The sequence below is a fragment of the Neofelis nebulosa genome, chromosome 16, assembly GCF_028018385.1.
Source record: "Neofelis nebulosa isolate mNeoNeb1 chromosome 16, mNeoNeb1.pri, whole genome shotgun sequence".
Lineage (NCBI taxonomy): Eukaryota > Metazoa > Chordata > Mammalia > Carnivora > Felidae > Neofelis > Neofelis nebulosa.
In genome coordinates this window covers 62,943,496-62,959,650 of record NC_080797.1, presented here as the reverse complement: position 1 = coordinate 62,959,650, position 16,155 = coordinate 62,943,496, and the positions used below count along the sequence as shown (strand labels likewise).

Genomic DNA, 16,155 nt, shown 5'->3' with positions numbered 1-16,155 from the left:
GTTAAGAGTCTTTTTCTTGGCTTGTTCCTCTTTTTTTTTTTTTTTTTTTTGCCTTTGCTCCTTGAATTCCACATATGAGTGAGGTCATATGGTATTTGTCTTTCTTTGACAGACTTATTTCATTTAGCTTTATACTCTGTAGCTTCATCCATGTTGTTGCAAATAGCAAGATTTCATTCCTCTTTATGGCTGAGTAATATTCCATTGTATACACATACATCTTCTTTATCCACTCATCTATCAGCGGACATTGGGCCGTTTCCATATATTTGCTGTTGTAAATAATGCTGCAGTAAACCACAGGGGCGCATCTATCCCTTTGAATTAGTGTTTTTGTGTTTTGGGGGTAAATACCCAGTAGTGTGATTCCTAAAAATAAATCTCTTTTCATGCCGTTGTTGTTATTTAAGAGCCATCTCCTGAATTTTGGGCGGGTAGAGGGCGAAGCCAGATCCTGTACTAAAAGCCTCATGTGCATTATCTTATTCAATTCTCTTAACAACTATGTGGCAAGTTCTTTTATTGCCTCTGTTTTGTAGATGAGTAAGCAGAGGCCCAGGAAGGTCAAATAACTTGCTCATGGCTACACGGCTAGTTAATGGTGAAGCTGGGCTCTGAATACAGGCAGCCAGGGTCCAGAACCAGCTCTTCCATCCACCTCCAACTTCCTTTTAACTGGGTGTTTTGACCTCTTCCCAATGTAGCCATTGTGTTCAGAGATATTAGCAAAGAATTAGACAGGTTTCAGGCCCTGACACACAGTTGGGTTCAGGAATAATAATAACAGCCTAGACTTACACAAAAAAATTAATTCATTTCATCCTCACACCACCCCATGAGGTAGGTACTACTAATATCCCCATTTTACAGATGAGGAAATTGAGGCACAGAGAGGTTACATGTCTTGCCCAGGTCACACAGCTGCTTAGTGGCCAAGCTTGGAACCCGGGCAGTCTGGTACCAGACACTATCCTCTCTCTTGCTACCTGACTGAATCAGTAATGCTACAGTGCACACACTTCTAACATGTCCAGAGATCTGGTCTCTCAGGCCACAGTTCATGAGATGGGCCACAAGGGCAAGGCCACAGGTAGAAAATGTCCAGTAGGAGTGGGGAGATATCTACAGTCACGACAGATGGAAGGGTGGGAACCAGCAGGCACAGTGGTCTTGTGCCAACGGGTGTGTGAGCAGACAGTCTTGGTGAGACAGCAACAGGGCCATCCCTGTGCCTACCTGCTGGGCACAGAACCACAGGGCCATTGCGCCAGACACATGAGGGGGCACGCTCAGCCGCTGCAAATTGACCTATTAGTGCATCATGAATCTGTTTGGCAGGTCACCTCTTGGAATTGATGAAAAAGGAGCATCTCACGGACTAAGAGTAGGTATTGTTTTGTGAAGCCCATATATATAGTTTGTGTGTGTGCTATGTTGCAGTGTAAAATGATTTTCCTACCATGGATTTTGTCCAAAGGTATAGAAATAGTATACTTTAGACCTATACTTTGGTAGTAGTACAGTATGACTACTAAATAAGTTGTGGTTTATTCCTAGGATGGAATTCTATGCAGCTTTGACAATGAATAATCTAAAGCCACAGGCAAGAACAAAGATGAACCTCAAAAACATAATTTTAAACAGAAAAAGGCAAGTCACAGAAAAATACTCATACTATGATTCCCTTTCTATGGATTGTTGGCAAACCTGCACAGTTACATTGTTTAGGAATACACGCCTATGCAGTAACACTCTGAAGAAAAGGAGGGGATGCTTACCACAAAATTCAGGACGGTGGTTACCTCCGCTTGCAGTGGGGGAGGGGGGCCGTGAGGGTGAGTGCGACGTGATGAATTGTGTCCTCTAAAAAAGATATGTTAGAGTCTTAACCCCCAGTACCTCAGAATGTGACTCATTTGGAAACATGGTCTTTACAGAGCTAATCGAGTTAAAATGAGGTCATTAGGGTGGGTCCTAATCCAACATGACTATTTTCTTTATACAAAGGGGAAATTTGGATGCAGAGACACTGGGAGAACACCATGTAAAAATGGAAGGCAGAGGTCAATCCGGGTGATACATCTACAAGCCAAGGATTGCCAGCAAACCAGCAGAAGCTAGGAGAGAGGCACAGAACAGATTCTGCCTCACAGCCTCAGAAGGAATCAACCCTGCTGGCACCTTGATCTTGGACTTCTGGTCTTCAGAAGCGTGAGCCAACACATCTCTGTTGTTTAAGCAGCCCAGTCTGTGGCACTTTATATTAGCAAACTAACACAGTGAGGCACACAGCAGCTTCTCCTGCCTGGCAAATGTCTCTTTAAACTTAATGGAGGACAGGAGCCCCTGGGTGGCTCAGTCCGTTAAGCGTCTGACTTCGGCTCAGGTCATGATCTTGTGGTTTTTGAGTTCGAGCCCCATGTTGAGCTCTGCGCTGACAGCCTGGAGCCTGCTTCAGATTCTGTGTCTCTCCCTCTCTCTGCCCCTGCCCCACTCACTCATGCTGTCTCTCAAAAATAAATAAACATTAAAAAAAAAAAAAAAAAAAGCTTAATGGAGGACAAATGGGTATTTGTATTGTAAGTCTTTTTTTTTTTTTAAGCTTATTTATTTGTCTTGAGAGAGTGCACGTGCATGTGGGGGAGGGGCACACATCCAACCGGGGGAAGGGCAGAGAGAGGGAGAGAGAGAATCCCAAGCAGGCTCCACACTGCCAGCATGGAGCCTGATATGTGGGGTTTGAACCCACAAACCGTGAGATCATGACTTGAGCCGAAACCAAGAGTGGGACGCTTAACCGACTGAGCCACCCAGGCGCCCCATACGTCTTTATTAAACCAAGCCTAGATATTTTATATACCCTTTAGTATATATGCTATATTTTCATATAGAAAATAGAAAGAAAAACCATATAGGGATAATCCAACCATTACATTTTACAGTTAAGGGCACCAAGGACCTGCTTAAGGTCACACAGCCAGAGAGCAGCCAAGCTCGGAGAAGAGCCCAGGTCTCCTGCCTCCCAGTTCAGTGAAGGCCGTTGTCATAGCCACAGCCCAGAGTTACCCAGGGAAGGCTGAATTCTGTTCAGAGCACAAGGAACCCAGAACTGCTCTGGGACTGAGCAGGAACGCTTCACTCTTTTGTGCCACAGACCCATGGCTATCTGGTGAAGTGAATGGACCTTTTTCTGAAGAATGTTTTGAAATGCATAAAGTACGTAGGACCACAAGGGAAATCAGTTACTCTGAAATGCTATGCCAGCTATGGGGATCCTAGTGAATCCAAGAGAATTAACTGATTAGTGCCTGTGCACAGTAGGACTCAATATAGGTCAGCGATGGTTACTGTTAATATTAGGAGCTGCTTCCATGACCTTGGGCCTGGGTCAGTGATGCTGAGGAGAGAGATCAGGGACCCACACCTTGGAGCCTGCAGACATTGTCAGGTCTGGATTCAGCTGAAGGGTGAAGGATGCTACCCCTGAACTTGAGGCCCCTGTGAGTGATGGCATCACCAGGGAGGGGTGCTATCTGGAAAGAATAGGTCTCTTAGGACAGAGAGGAGAGGGACCCATAGCAGGCCTTGCCTGGAGACAGGGAGGCGGGCCCTACAGGAAAGCACAAACACTGCCAGGAACAGAGCCCTGAGGGCCTGTGACCACAGTGCCTGTGGTCTCCTGTATTGCTAAAGGGCAGAAGGTGACATTTAATGGGTGCATCTATGGGCCTGGCATCTCCGCACGTTATGTAACTGAATTTAAAATTTTTTTTTTTTTTTGAGAGAGAGAGAGAGAGGAGAGCACTCGTGCATGCACATGTGCAGGTGTGCAAGCAGGAGAGAGGCAGAGAGAGAGGGAAAGAGACTCTTACACAGAATTCTTCCAATCTTGAGATCAGGACCCGAGCTAAAATCAAGAGTCAGACGCTTAACCAACTGAGCCACCCAGGTGCCCCTGTGTAACTGTATTTAATCAAGCGTCAGCTTTGCAACTACACCATTCCTATGAATCATACCCTGATTTCACAGATGAGGAAACCCAGGGTTACAAGATGTAATGACTTCATAGAATCAACATTCACATCTAAGGCTCTCTGGTTCTAAGGAGAACCTGTAATGCAGACTAACAATCAATCATTCATTCATTTGTTCATTCATTCATTTGTTCATTCATTCATTTGTTCAGTCAACAAATCTTCGGTTATATGGAAGTCTCCCGAGGTAGGGCACTTATCCAGGGGAGACACTGTCACTTGATGGAGTTGTTGTCCTTGACCCCTTCAGCCTCTATGCAGTGCTGCTGACGAGTGCTCTGACTGAGAGAAGTGGGCAGGCAGCAGCCAGGCCTCACTGCCTTCTAGAGAACCATGCAGACCCCCAGCCTACCTACACCACCTCTGGGAGCCTCGGCACCCATCTTGGGCCTTTCAGAAAGCCCTACCCATCTGGAAGTTAAGTCTTTCCAATTGGGTCAAGGTTGCCTCCTAGATCCTCTAACCGACACCTCCCCCAACACAAGGCTGGCTAATAGTAATGACAGTATCCATGCTCCTGTGAATCCCAAACCGGCCCAATGAGGTACATTTCACTAAAGAGAGGCTCACTGACGACTTGCCCGATGTCACATGAACATTAAGCAGGGCTCTGGGATTCAGAGGAAGGCTTCTGCAATTTTGCAATTTCTGTTTCCTTTACCCACATGTCCTTTGGAGATTAGAGGATCCCAAGCAGAAATGAGAAAGTGGAAGCCTCATTCCGTGGGGGGTACCCAGTGAGTGTTTATCAATAATAACAATTATCCCTTACTCTGGCATAAAAGAGTATGAGGCACACATGCTGTCCCCATTCATGGTCTCAGCTGATTTTTCCAGCAACCACACAACATACACGGGGCGGGTTTCATAACCCTCGCTTTGCAGATGGGGAAAACTTCAGAGAGTTTCTGGCGTGTGCCCCTCCAGGCCCATTTTTTCCTGCTTCTCTACCCTGTTTTCTGCCCCAGAGAAATCAGAGGAAGGGAGGATCTGAGGCTGGGGTACTTCTCCCCCCAGCCCCTCCCTGTGGGCCACCCAGGCTGTGTGATTTGATTGGAGGTTGCAGCTCCTGCCAAGTCTCACACTTGGCCTCTGTGCCTCCGGTGTGGGAACCAGACCCTCCCCTCATTCTGCCCACATTTTGGTCATGGTCCCATTTAAGCTCTCCCCAAACTTCCCAGCTGAATGTGCCACCTGTTTCCTGCTGGACCCTGATGGATGTGGCAATAAGTAACCGGCTGGGGACTCTGGTCTCCAGATGGATAAATCACGGCCTCTTGGAACCTGCCAATAAGTACTTACTGAACAGTCCCTTGAGGACCTGGTGGGGAGGGGACATGGAGAAAAGGGCAGAGAACCGAAGAAGCTAGTAACAGAGACAACAGACAAAGGTCTTGGTCTCAGATTTCTCTTTGAATTAACTGGAGTCAACCTTTGGAAAATGAGGAAAGACCACAACATGGAGAAACTGGGTCTAGGGGAGGCATGCGGTAGAAAAAGAGGTGGGGGAGACTTGGATCTAGGCTTCTAGCCAAACAGAGCCACTAATGCTACCTATATACACATTCTGGACACTGGTCACAGCCACAAGCTGGGATAGGGCCGAGGCAGCTCCCTGTAGCAGCGGGCACCTCCACACTGTGGCCCCTGGGATGGGCTGGGGTGTGGACAGGTGGGCATGTGATGACCTTGAGAGAGTATCTGTGGGCACCTGATCCTCGCCATGTCTGAAAGAGCCAGCTGGAGAAGGGGAGATGCCACCTGTTGGTTTCCAGACCCTCTTTCACATTTATCCCCCTTGGCACAAGCATCCAGGGTTGGTGCTGGGACATGGGGCTGTCAGGGGTTTCTGTCATGCCCTGGCCTCCAGCCTCACTCCTGCCAGGAGCACACAGTTGGGCTACATGCCCAGACCCTGGGTGACAAACAAGAGCAAAGAGGAAGGCTCTTCTCAGGGGGTGGGACAGTGGCACTTGGATTTTCTCCCTTCTATTTTTAGGCATTTTTCTAGTCTTCATTAACTACATGCATTCCTTTTACAAAGGGAAAAAAATTCTATGCTGGAGAATCATGAAGATTCTCAAGGAGAAGGAAGACATCCCATTGTGACATAATTATTTGTGAATTGATAAATCTGGAAAGGACCTGGAATTAGGTTTTACAGGCATGGGCCTCAGACAGGCCTGGAACCCGGGCCTCTTGGGGACATTCACTTTATACAACCTCTCAGCAAATACACAGAGATGTGTCAGGGTCTCTTTTCTTGGTGACAGGCTGGCATGTGGCCAGTGTCTCCACAACATTCAGGGGGTGGTGAGCAGGTGGGTAGAGACCCTGGTGTGAGGTCCTCATGCCTGGCCAAACCCTCTTTCCATCCAGGGATCTCAGGGGAAACAAGGAAGTCACTCTTCTCTCTGGGAGCAGGCTGTGTTATCACCTGCTTTGTGAAACCATCCCTGTAGGTTTCCATGTTCTTGACCTGAAAGTAACTTCACATTCTTAGCGTGGCTGTTGGTAGGCAAGATGCGGCCTTGTGTCCTATTAAAGAGCAAGACCACAGGAGTCAAATTGCTTGAGTTCATTTCCCAGCTCATCATTTACGAGCTAAGCGTCTTTGAGCAAATCACTTGCCTAATTTATGCATCTGTGGTCTCATTTGTAAAGTGGAGATAAGAGTCTTCTTCACAAGATTATTGTCAAGAATCAGGGAACTTACATGCATAAAATGCTTAGAACAACGTAGGACATATAGCAAGTGCTAGGTAAGTGAGAGCTATTATCACTGGCATTTCCCCCTTAATCACATCACTATTTTTTGTGTCAGTCTATAAAAACCATCTCACAGTACTTCTGTGTTAAACCCACAGAAACTTCTCATCAGCTTCACCTCTAGGGGTCAGGGAGTGGCACAGAGGAGAGAAGAAAGTCATGAAATGTTCTCTCAAAAGGGGTGCCTGGGTGGAATGAGCAAGGAACATCTAGATGGGTCCCTTGCTAAGTGTTACATACATGCCATTCAACCTGGTGGCAGAGACACCAATAAAATACAAGATACCCGGTGAAATCTGAACTTCAGATAAGTAACAAATACATGTTAGTATATCTCAAATATTGCGTGGGATATAATATACTTAAAAAAATTTTTTTATTGTTTATCTGAAATTCAAATTTAACTGGACATCCTACATTTTTATTTGCTGAAAAATTTGGCAACCCTGTCAGTGGGGGTGGTAATGTTGTTCCCATTTTATAGGTGAGGAAGACAAGGCAACACATCGCTTCCCTCCAGCTGCTCCTCTCAGAAGAGGGAACAGACGTAGAGCCAGAGAAACTGAGACCTCAATTACCTGCCTACAATCAGTGTGCTCCTCAGCCTGGAAAGGGGGTGTGCATGCAGGAAGAACCATTTTTCCCAGAGAAGGGGGAGCAAGAGCAAAAGCAAACCAATGCAAACAGGGAGCCTCCCTGGGAGGGGGAGGGTGGGTGACCAGGGGGTAGGAGGTTCCAAGAAGGGCTGCGGTCAGCCAGGGCCACACCCACAGCCCTTCCAGAAGCAGCCCCTGCCTGGGGCTGGAACCTGAAGGCAAAAAGCCCAGGAGAAAACTCAGGAAGCACCAAAGGAAACCCCTCTGGAAGTCCTGAAATATTTCCACAGCCCAGAGAAAAACTTTAAAGTGAAAGCAGCTGTAAAAATACCTACAGGGGGCACCTGGGTGGCTCAGTTGGTTCAAGCATCCAACTCTTGATTTAGGCTCAGGTCATGATCTCACAGTTAGTGGGTTGGAGGCCCGAATTGGGCTTAGTGCTGACAGTGTGTGGAGCCTGCCTGGGATTCTCTCTCTCTCCCTCTCTCTCTGCCCCTCCCCTGCTCAAACTCTCCCTCAAAAAAAAAAAAAAAAGACTACTGACAGGAGGGTCAGGCTGGCCTCTCAGAATCCAGGGCATGACCACAGTGCCCCGGCAGCCCCGGCCCAGGTCACAAGGCCAGCTCCCCAGAGCTTGCGCAGATGGCCTAGGGCCTCCCCGTGTTCCAAAGAGTGCCCTCTCACCCTCCCAGGGAGGGGCCCCATGCCCCTGGGACTCCAAGGTGGGGTTTCACTTCAGTACTTCTCAGCTCTATTTTTACACAAAGGTGGCAAGAAATAATGAGTGTTCAATTAAGGATAATTAAGTCACCTTGATTCCATGCCTCTGCAAGGCCAGGGACCACAGATGACCTTTGCTGGGAGCTGGGACAGGGAAGGATTCTAGAAACCTTTGGGGACTTCTCTCCAGAGCTAGGATCTTAGGTCTAGAGCCCACTCCCCAGTCTATGACTTCCCAAGGAGTGACATTCAACCTCGTCCTCACCTGGTTGAGAAAGGCCAACGAGTGTTCCTCTGGGCAAAGGAACAGCATGTGCAAAAAATACCAAATGATGACTGGGCATGGGGTGCCTGAGGAACTATGAAGACTTCAGGTTGGCTGGAGGGTCACGAGTGTGGTAGGGAACACCAGGAGGTGAGGCTGGAGACAGTGTCTGAAAAGGCTCCCATGCCATGATAAGTGGTTTAGATTTTACCCTGCAGAAAGGAGAGAGGTGGGAAGGTGCTAGACTGGCAAGTGACTGAATCAGATCCTCCAAAAGGGCTTGGAGGAGTCCAGGTCCTTCCTACCCCAAATGGGCATCACCTGGGGGCTTGACTTGACATGCCAAATGGGGGCCCTAGCAGAGGCTTGCTGGGTCAGAATCTGCATTTTCACAAGATTCCCCAGCTGATTAACATGCCCTGATCTGAGTGAGGCCTGAGTTACAGCTGGGGTCCAGAGAGGGTCACGGGCTTGGTCTCTCCAATATGCTTTTCTTTTCTTTTTTTTTTTTTTTAATATTTATTTTATTTATTTTGAGAGAGAGAGAGCACGTGCAAGTGGGGGAGGGGCAGAGAGAGAGGGAGGAGGAAGATCCCAAGCAGGCTCTGCACTCAGTGCAGAGTCTGACATGGGGCTCGATCTCAAGAACAGTGAGATCATAACCTGAACTGAAATCAAGAGTCAGAGGCTTAACCGACTGAGCCACCCAGGCGCCCTTCTCCAACATCCTTTTCTGACTGCCCTTCTGCCCTCCTCAGGCCCAGCTCTGCTGCCTCCTCGCATTTTCCTTGCTCCACGATTCTCTTGTATGATGGACCTGGGTCCCCCAGAACCCTCTATGTCTTCATACCCTCTCTACCAATCACGGAGCATTTCCAAGCCCCCACATCTTCAGGACACGGCTCGGTGTGTGGGAAAGGGAGAAGCGTGTGGTGGTTCAGAGCCAGTCCTCAAACTGGACAGAGCAGGCAGAGGAGTGTTTCAAACATACAGTTCTCATTCTGAGAGCCCTGACTTTTGGGCACCCCCACTGACGAGCACAGGCTGGGGCATCCACACAGATCTGGGTTTAGAGCCCAGCTCGGCCCTTTATAGGAAAGCTGTTGGACGTGTCTAGAATCTTGAAAAGAAAGTTTCCTCATCTATAAAACTGGATAAAAATAGTTGGGACCTCCACGGGAGGTGGAAGATTAAATGGAACATTGCAAAGTACTTAAGGACAGTGTCAGGCACCCTATAAATGGCAGCCTTTGTTATTCTTCTTCATGCCTCTAAGGAGTTTAGAGTCTGGCAGAGAAGAAAAGACAACAGATGCAAAACACTATATAGGTAAACACTACAAAACAACAGGTAAGAAAGTGCTCCACGATGTGGCCCAGAGCAAGCAGGGTTCTGAGCTGGGGACCTCACTGGGGTGAGCACTATAATCAGGCTTGGGGTAGGGGGCTTCCTGGAGGTGGTGGGAGGCTGAGCAAGGCTTGAGGTTGGATGGGAGTTCACCAGAACATGGAGCGTGGCTGTGGGGTACTGAGAAATCTGAATGGATAGTGCGAGGATCCCCCTGCATGGGGGATCTTTTTTTTTTTTAATGTTTATTTATTTTTGAGAAAGAGAGCACGGGCAGGGGAGGGGCAGAGAGAGAGAGAGAGAGAGAGCGAGACACAGAATCCAAAGCAGTCTCCCTGCTGTCAATGCAAAACCCGACGTGGGGCTTGAACCCATGAACTTTGAGATCGTGACTTGAGCCAAAGTCAGACCTCGACCAACTGAGCCACCCAGCTGCCCCTGCATGGGGGATCTTGAAGGCAGTTTGGATCTAATGTGGAGAGAAAATGCCCCAGGGCAAAGGAGAGGAGATGGAAGTAGGTTTATCATAGCTATAGCCACATGGAAAGCCAGTGGCGCCTCAGGAGACATCAGAGAAGGGACTTGGGGGTGCTTAGGCATCCCCTGCAAGGTCCTGGCTATAATGGCATGGATCAGCCAAGACAGCGTTCCCAGGCCAGAAGGAGCATTTCAGACGTCAAATTTGTGTCTTGTCCTTCCCCTCCAGGGAGCAGGAGACAGAACCAGCTCCTGCTTTCAGTCTCTGAAGGTTGTACACACTAAGATGGCACACAGTGCCCACTGACACATCTAGGTGGGCACCATCCAGGCCCAAAGGGGGAACGTCAGTCAGGAGCTGCCATGGGGTCTGCAGAATGTTTGTCCACCTAAATCAAGGGGAAATGGTGCTTCCACACGGCTGAGTGGCACACCAGCTGGTCTCTCATTAACCCTCTCGATGATGCACTAGAAAATTAACAACCAAGGCATTCTGCTCCATTAACACTGAAGTCGGCCCTTCAGGGGGCAAGGGGGGTGGGGAGGACACAGATTTTGTCTAGACAGTGGCACTCAGAAAAGACCAGATGCCTGAGCTCCTGCCACACAGGGAGGGGGTGAACACAGGAGACCCCCATGACAAAAATCCCCAGCAGAAGCCAACCACAATGGCCACACTCTCTTCTCATCCTTGGCATGAGGGTAACAAACTTTCACAGGTTTACTGGGTGGATTAAATGAGATCGTGAACATACGAACACTAGCTCAAGTCTGGTTGGTGCCCATTAGACTGTCCAATCAATTGCTTCATTCTTTTTGTTTTTATCGAGAAGGGGGCTCAAAAGAGACACATGTCATGGGTTGCCTTTCATCTGGCTAGAATCCAGTTTCAGAAGGGACTGACTTGATTCACAGTGCAGTCAGTCTCCCAGGGATGGGAATCAAGGAGCCTGGAGCTCTGCTACCCAAACTGTGGTCCTTAGACCTTCAGCAGCATTGGCATCCCCTGGGAGCTTGCTAGAATGCAGAACCTCAGGCCTCAGATCTACTGAATGAAAACCTGCGTCTTAACGAGATCCCCGGGCGATTCAAATGCACGACAGAATTTGAGACTCTGCTCTAGTATATTTGTTCCTGGGAGAAAATCATCTTTCTCTTCTCCTCTCCCACCACGGGAACGATGGAGCCCAGGGCTCTGGGTAGATAGAAGTAGAGAATGCCACCGCAGAGGGGCTCTTTGATTAGCACCTGCTTGCTAGCCGCCCTGCATTAAAGCACACTCAAGCACATGTCGAGAAAGTTATTCCCTTCTTGATTCCTTTCAATCTCCCTGTTACTGAAGAAGAAAGACTCTGTTTGATACTGGCATGTCTTTAATATCCCTCTATCTTCTGTTCCTTTTTCTTTAAACAACCGCTGGGGAGGCTCAGACCTAGATCCTTCCAAGGGCAACAGCGTATAATTAGGATTAGCAACATTGTTTAGTTTTTAGCGTGTTTATTGGTAAGGTAACTTTTGGTTTATTGCAAGCGGTACAGAATTTTCACTAGTTCTCTTTCTAAGTTATATTTCAAACAACAAATCAAATTGAAGAAGAACGCTAAGTCCATAAGAACAGAACTGTGTAAATCTGGCGAAAATCACAACAGCGGTATATACATGACTGCGGTCTGGTAAATTATTATTCCTTACGGTTCATAAAAGCCCTCTGAGATCATCGTGTCCACTGTTTTCATACTGCAGGTCCTGAAATCAATGTAGTAGGTCATGATCAGCACTTTCTTGGTTTGCTTTGAATGGAATAAAAGGGCATGAAAATCTAAGTGCATTGCAAATGTTGCAGAAAGTACTGCCCTGTGAAATTTTGTATTGCTCTGCACACGTGCTTATAATGTAAAGGTACTGCGTTCAGGTTGCAAGTTAGGAAGTCATTCACCTAGTCCAGTCTTCCCTTTGATGGGTGTCCCCACTGCTAACTTCATTCCAATGGTGAGGAGTCGACTCCTTTGGCCAGGTCACCCATGAGCACACTGCCCTTCATGCTACACCCTGGAGGTCCCCACCTTAGCTCTCTGGCTCCTCTCTCATGACACAGAGATGACAACAGTAGCTACCGCAGCAGGTTATTAAACGGGCACTCCCCAGCTCTGCTCAGGTGAGGAAGGAGTTGAGCAGCTTGCAGTAAGGCCACTGTTCCGACCTGCACAGAAGGACCTGTGGAGAAGCACTAGGGTGAAGCGCGTCCTCTTTGGAAGGACAGGATCGCCATCACCAGGCCCTCTCAATTCTTGGGCAGCCCATTTCATCAGTCTTCCCCGAGTGGTGTCTCTTCCCTTGAAAGACAGTGGAGGCTGGGGGGCAGGGAAGGGCGGGAAGCACAGGAAGACCAGGAGAAAGCTCGGGGGGTATGGGGGTACGCCACAAGGTTGCACCTAGAAGATGGATCTTGTCCAGGCTGAGCCTCTGGTCTGGCTGCGTCCTGGAACCACAGGGAGGCAGAAGCAATGGAAACTTCTTACCAGAAACTCCTCTACAAACAGGAGCAAGGGAGGGGAAGGTTCATGGGTCCCCACACCTAACCAGAGAAGGACTCCTAAAAATGCCTACAGGCTTCGTGCAGGAAGTAAGCTGCCCATGAAATTGTGGGCAGGGAGGGGAAAGGAAGAGAATGGGGTCAGGGAGCTCCCCCCTTCTCCTCCCCACTGGTGCCTTCTGGCTTTGGTTCTCAGCTCAGGGCAGGGCATTCCTCCGTTTTATCCCATCCAGAACACTCACCACACACAAACCCTCTTTGCAACCATGTACTAGGGTGTAAGCCACCAGGCACAGGCTGCCCCTCAGCAGGGGACTCTGGGCTCTGGGGCCGTGGGGGTGTGGGGAGAGGGGCTGAAGGGTCTGCACCAAATCAGCCCATCATTAGCATGCTGCGCGTGGGTGAGTTCAAACACAGAGGCTGGATCTGCAGCCCAACTGGCCCTAGGCCTCGGCAAAGGACCTTGGTATGCAGTGGCCTGATTTAGGGCTGAGGGCCCTTTATTCTCCTTTGGAAACTGTGGAGGTGAATTTTAAAAGGCCTGAGAGTGAGGCCAGCGTAGCTCTGCCGAGTCCTCTCCTCCTCCAGCTCTCATCTCCTTGCCTCTGGCCCTGCTCTGCTCTAGAAACTGGGAACTAGCTGTACTCCATTTCTATCCCCAAAATCTATTTTCTCTCTTTCCCTTCAAACTTTATTTTATTTATTTAATTATTTAATTTGGTTAGCCATCAGTGTTTCTTGCCAATAATCCCAGGGATAAGGTAATGGTGGGATACGGGCTCCAAGTGCCCATGGGGAGATCTCCTTGGGATCATTCCTTAGGAAGAGGTAGTCCAGTGGATGGGCACATACAGGCCCCCTGAAGGCTGAGAGCTTTCTGAACCCCATGGGGGAGCCAAGCCTGTCTTTACAGTTGTCATTTTAGCTAGAGAGGTGAACAGATCAATCAACATCCACAAACTACCTGGCCAAGGGGGGGCCTCACTGGCAATGCTGTGAAAGGCAGGGAGTGTGGGAGAAAGCAAAGTTCAGAGTCCAGCCAACCTTGTGCTCAAAGCCTGGCTTGTCTTCTAGCTCTAGAAGCTAAAAGCTCTCATTCTCTTGAATGAATTACTTAACTTCCCTAAGCTCATTTCTTCTCTATAAAATACAGATAACAATTCCTGCCTCATAAAGTAGGGCCTGTTGAGGACTGGTGATAACAGTAAGGTTAATGCCTAGGACAGTGTCGACACATAGTAGGTACTCAACAGCATTGGCTATCATCATCATTGCTGCCAGAAGGCTACACATAGAATCAGAGCAATCCGAAATCCAATCCACTTCAAACTGGAGCCCTTTGGCAATAACCTCTCAGGGCCTCTGTTCCCTTGTCTATAAAACAGGAGGGATAATGACAGTTACTTTGTTGGGATGTTAGGGATAATTCAAGGAAAGTATGTAGCACAGCAACTGGCACGTAGTAGGGCTGGTTATATGTCACATCCGTTCTTCTTAGACCAAATGGAAAAACTAATCTTGACAAACCAAGCAAGACTGACGAGCTTCTTTTCATGGGCCCAGGGGTCGTGAGTGACCCAAGGGTGAGATTTCCACATACCTTTGTGGAACCCAGACACGTTTCCCAAAGAGGCCCCCATCATATAGAACACCCTGCCACTCTGACCCCAAAACTCTCAGAAGGGGTTTTTTCACCTAAAACTGCACCTTCAAGAGAGAAACTCATTCACAAAGATGGCCCACAGGCTGTTTAGGCCCAGGGTAACTTGCAGCTGAACAGGGTGACCACAAGTGAGGAAATCAATTGCTGCTGTGGATAGAGATGTTCCCCAGGTAGGGAAATAACTGAGTTTAATTATACGACATCTTTGGTCTCCGTAATCTTGATCCATTAAACCCCTGCTGCTGGCCAGGAGGCAATGCCCAGGAGGAAGGGGTTAGCCCAACATGCTAATAGGATCAGCCCTTCAATCCCATGAAGGTAATTATGGCCACGTCCTCCCCCAACAGCCCTGAGTAAACCCACAGATCCTTAGTCAATACGGGGCTTTTCTACGCAGCACCAGCTCGGCCAACATACCAGAGAGGCCAGTGGCCATGGCATCCGGAGTGACAAAAACTCTGAGCTCCATCAGCACTGGTCCACCCAAGGCCTTCCATCCATCCACCCAACACTTTCTGGAGATCTTGCTCACCTTTAGGCAAAATGCCTGACCATATCATCTTCCATGTTTATCTGTGGTCTAGAGGGATATGTAGGCATCAGAAGTGAGGGTGGAGAAAAGAGAGAAATGGCATCTGATCAATTAGGTCACTGCAGAACCCACCTCATCTGCCCCATCTCCTGAAGACACTGGTCCTGTTAGTTTCCATATGGCTAGTAAACCCATATTCAGTTTTCATTCTGGTGTGTGGTAGGGAAGGAAGGGGAGAAAAGAAGATAGGAATGAAGCATAGGTACAGAGAAAACTGAGTGAGAGACCCCAAAAAGGTCTGAATCTGGGACAGAGAACATCTATTCTCCATCCAGTCAGTCATGGTACCAGTTGGCCCACCTTTAAGGGCTCTTGGGCAGGGGGTTGGATTGAGCATCTAGCCCCAATCTCCATATGGGGCCATTTCTATAAGTCTGCCTACTGCCCTGATTTCTTTCTTCACATTTACAGGGTCTGGACAGGTTCTCCCCAAGATTCAGAAACAAGTAGAACACTCCCACTGCCAGTCAAGGGTATCCATGGCTCCCACTGACCCGATCTTGCCCAAAGAAATGCAAATGAAGCAGACCAAGGCCACAAATTAAAATCAATGTCTCCTATTCTGCTCTGGAGACAGCTAAGCTACAGGCCTCTCCTACTGGTGTTCAGTGGAAAGTTCTAAGAGCCTGTAGGTAGAATGTGATGGGTACTGGAGCCCCATGGATCACCTCCACCTACCACAGCCAGGGGCCCAGCAGAGGAAAACAGTGATGGATGTGGAGCTGACTGTGAAGCTGCCTAGTTCCTGGTTTGCCCCCAAAGGGCTCAAGCTGAGCCAAACAGCTGCAGCACCAGCCCTGGCAGTGAAGTCTTCCAATTGCACAATCACAAGCCCTAGCAACATGTGGGACTCCCTTGGGGGGTCTCCGACTCTACTACAAGCTACTACAATTACCAAATCCACACAGCTGGAAACTTGTGAATGGGCCAATGAATCGGTTTCTGGGGTTTCTGGTGGAGTAAGGAGTTAAGGAGCCAAGAACCCAAGAGTTTTCTTTTCCCTCTCATACTCACTCATGCAACCGAAAATTACAGAGGGCTCATTACGCATGAGGAGCTGGCCTAGGCACTACCTAAGAACTGGGTCCGGCACTCTGTTCCTGCCAGCCCCCTTCCCCCTTTCCCGGCCCCTTGCCACTCCTCAGCAAGCCTTTCACGG

At 48.6% G+C, this 16,155-nt stretch overlaps 1 protein-coding gene and 1 long non-coding RNA gene across 5 annotated transcripts in view; both read right to left on the bottom strand.

Annotated features, from left to right (window-relative positions):
* The window catches only part of ABR (ABR activator of RhoGEF and GTPase), a 183,588-nt gene that overhangs the window by 118,085 nt on the left and 49,348 nt on the right, over positions 1 to 16,155 (bottom strand). The window lies entirely within an intron of this gene.
* On the bottom strand, positions 3,783 to 15,062 carry LOC131497018 (uncharacterized). Its single transcript, XR_009254718.1, has 2 exons — positions 12,272 to 15,062; positions 3,783 to 11,954 (listed from the first exon to the last, which is right to left on the bottom strand). It is a non-coding gene; the product is annotated as an uncharacterized LOC131497018 (long non-coding RNA).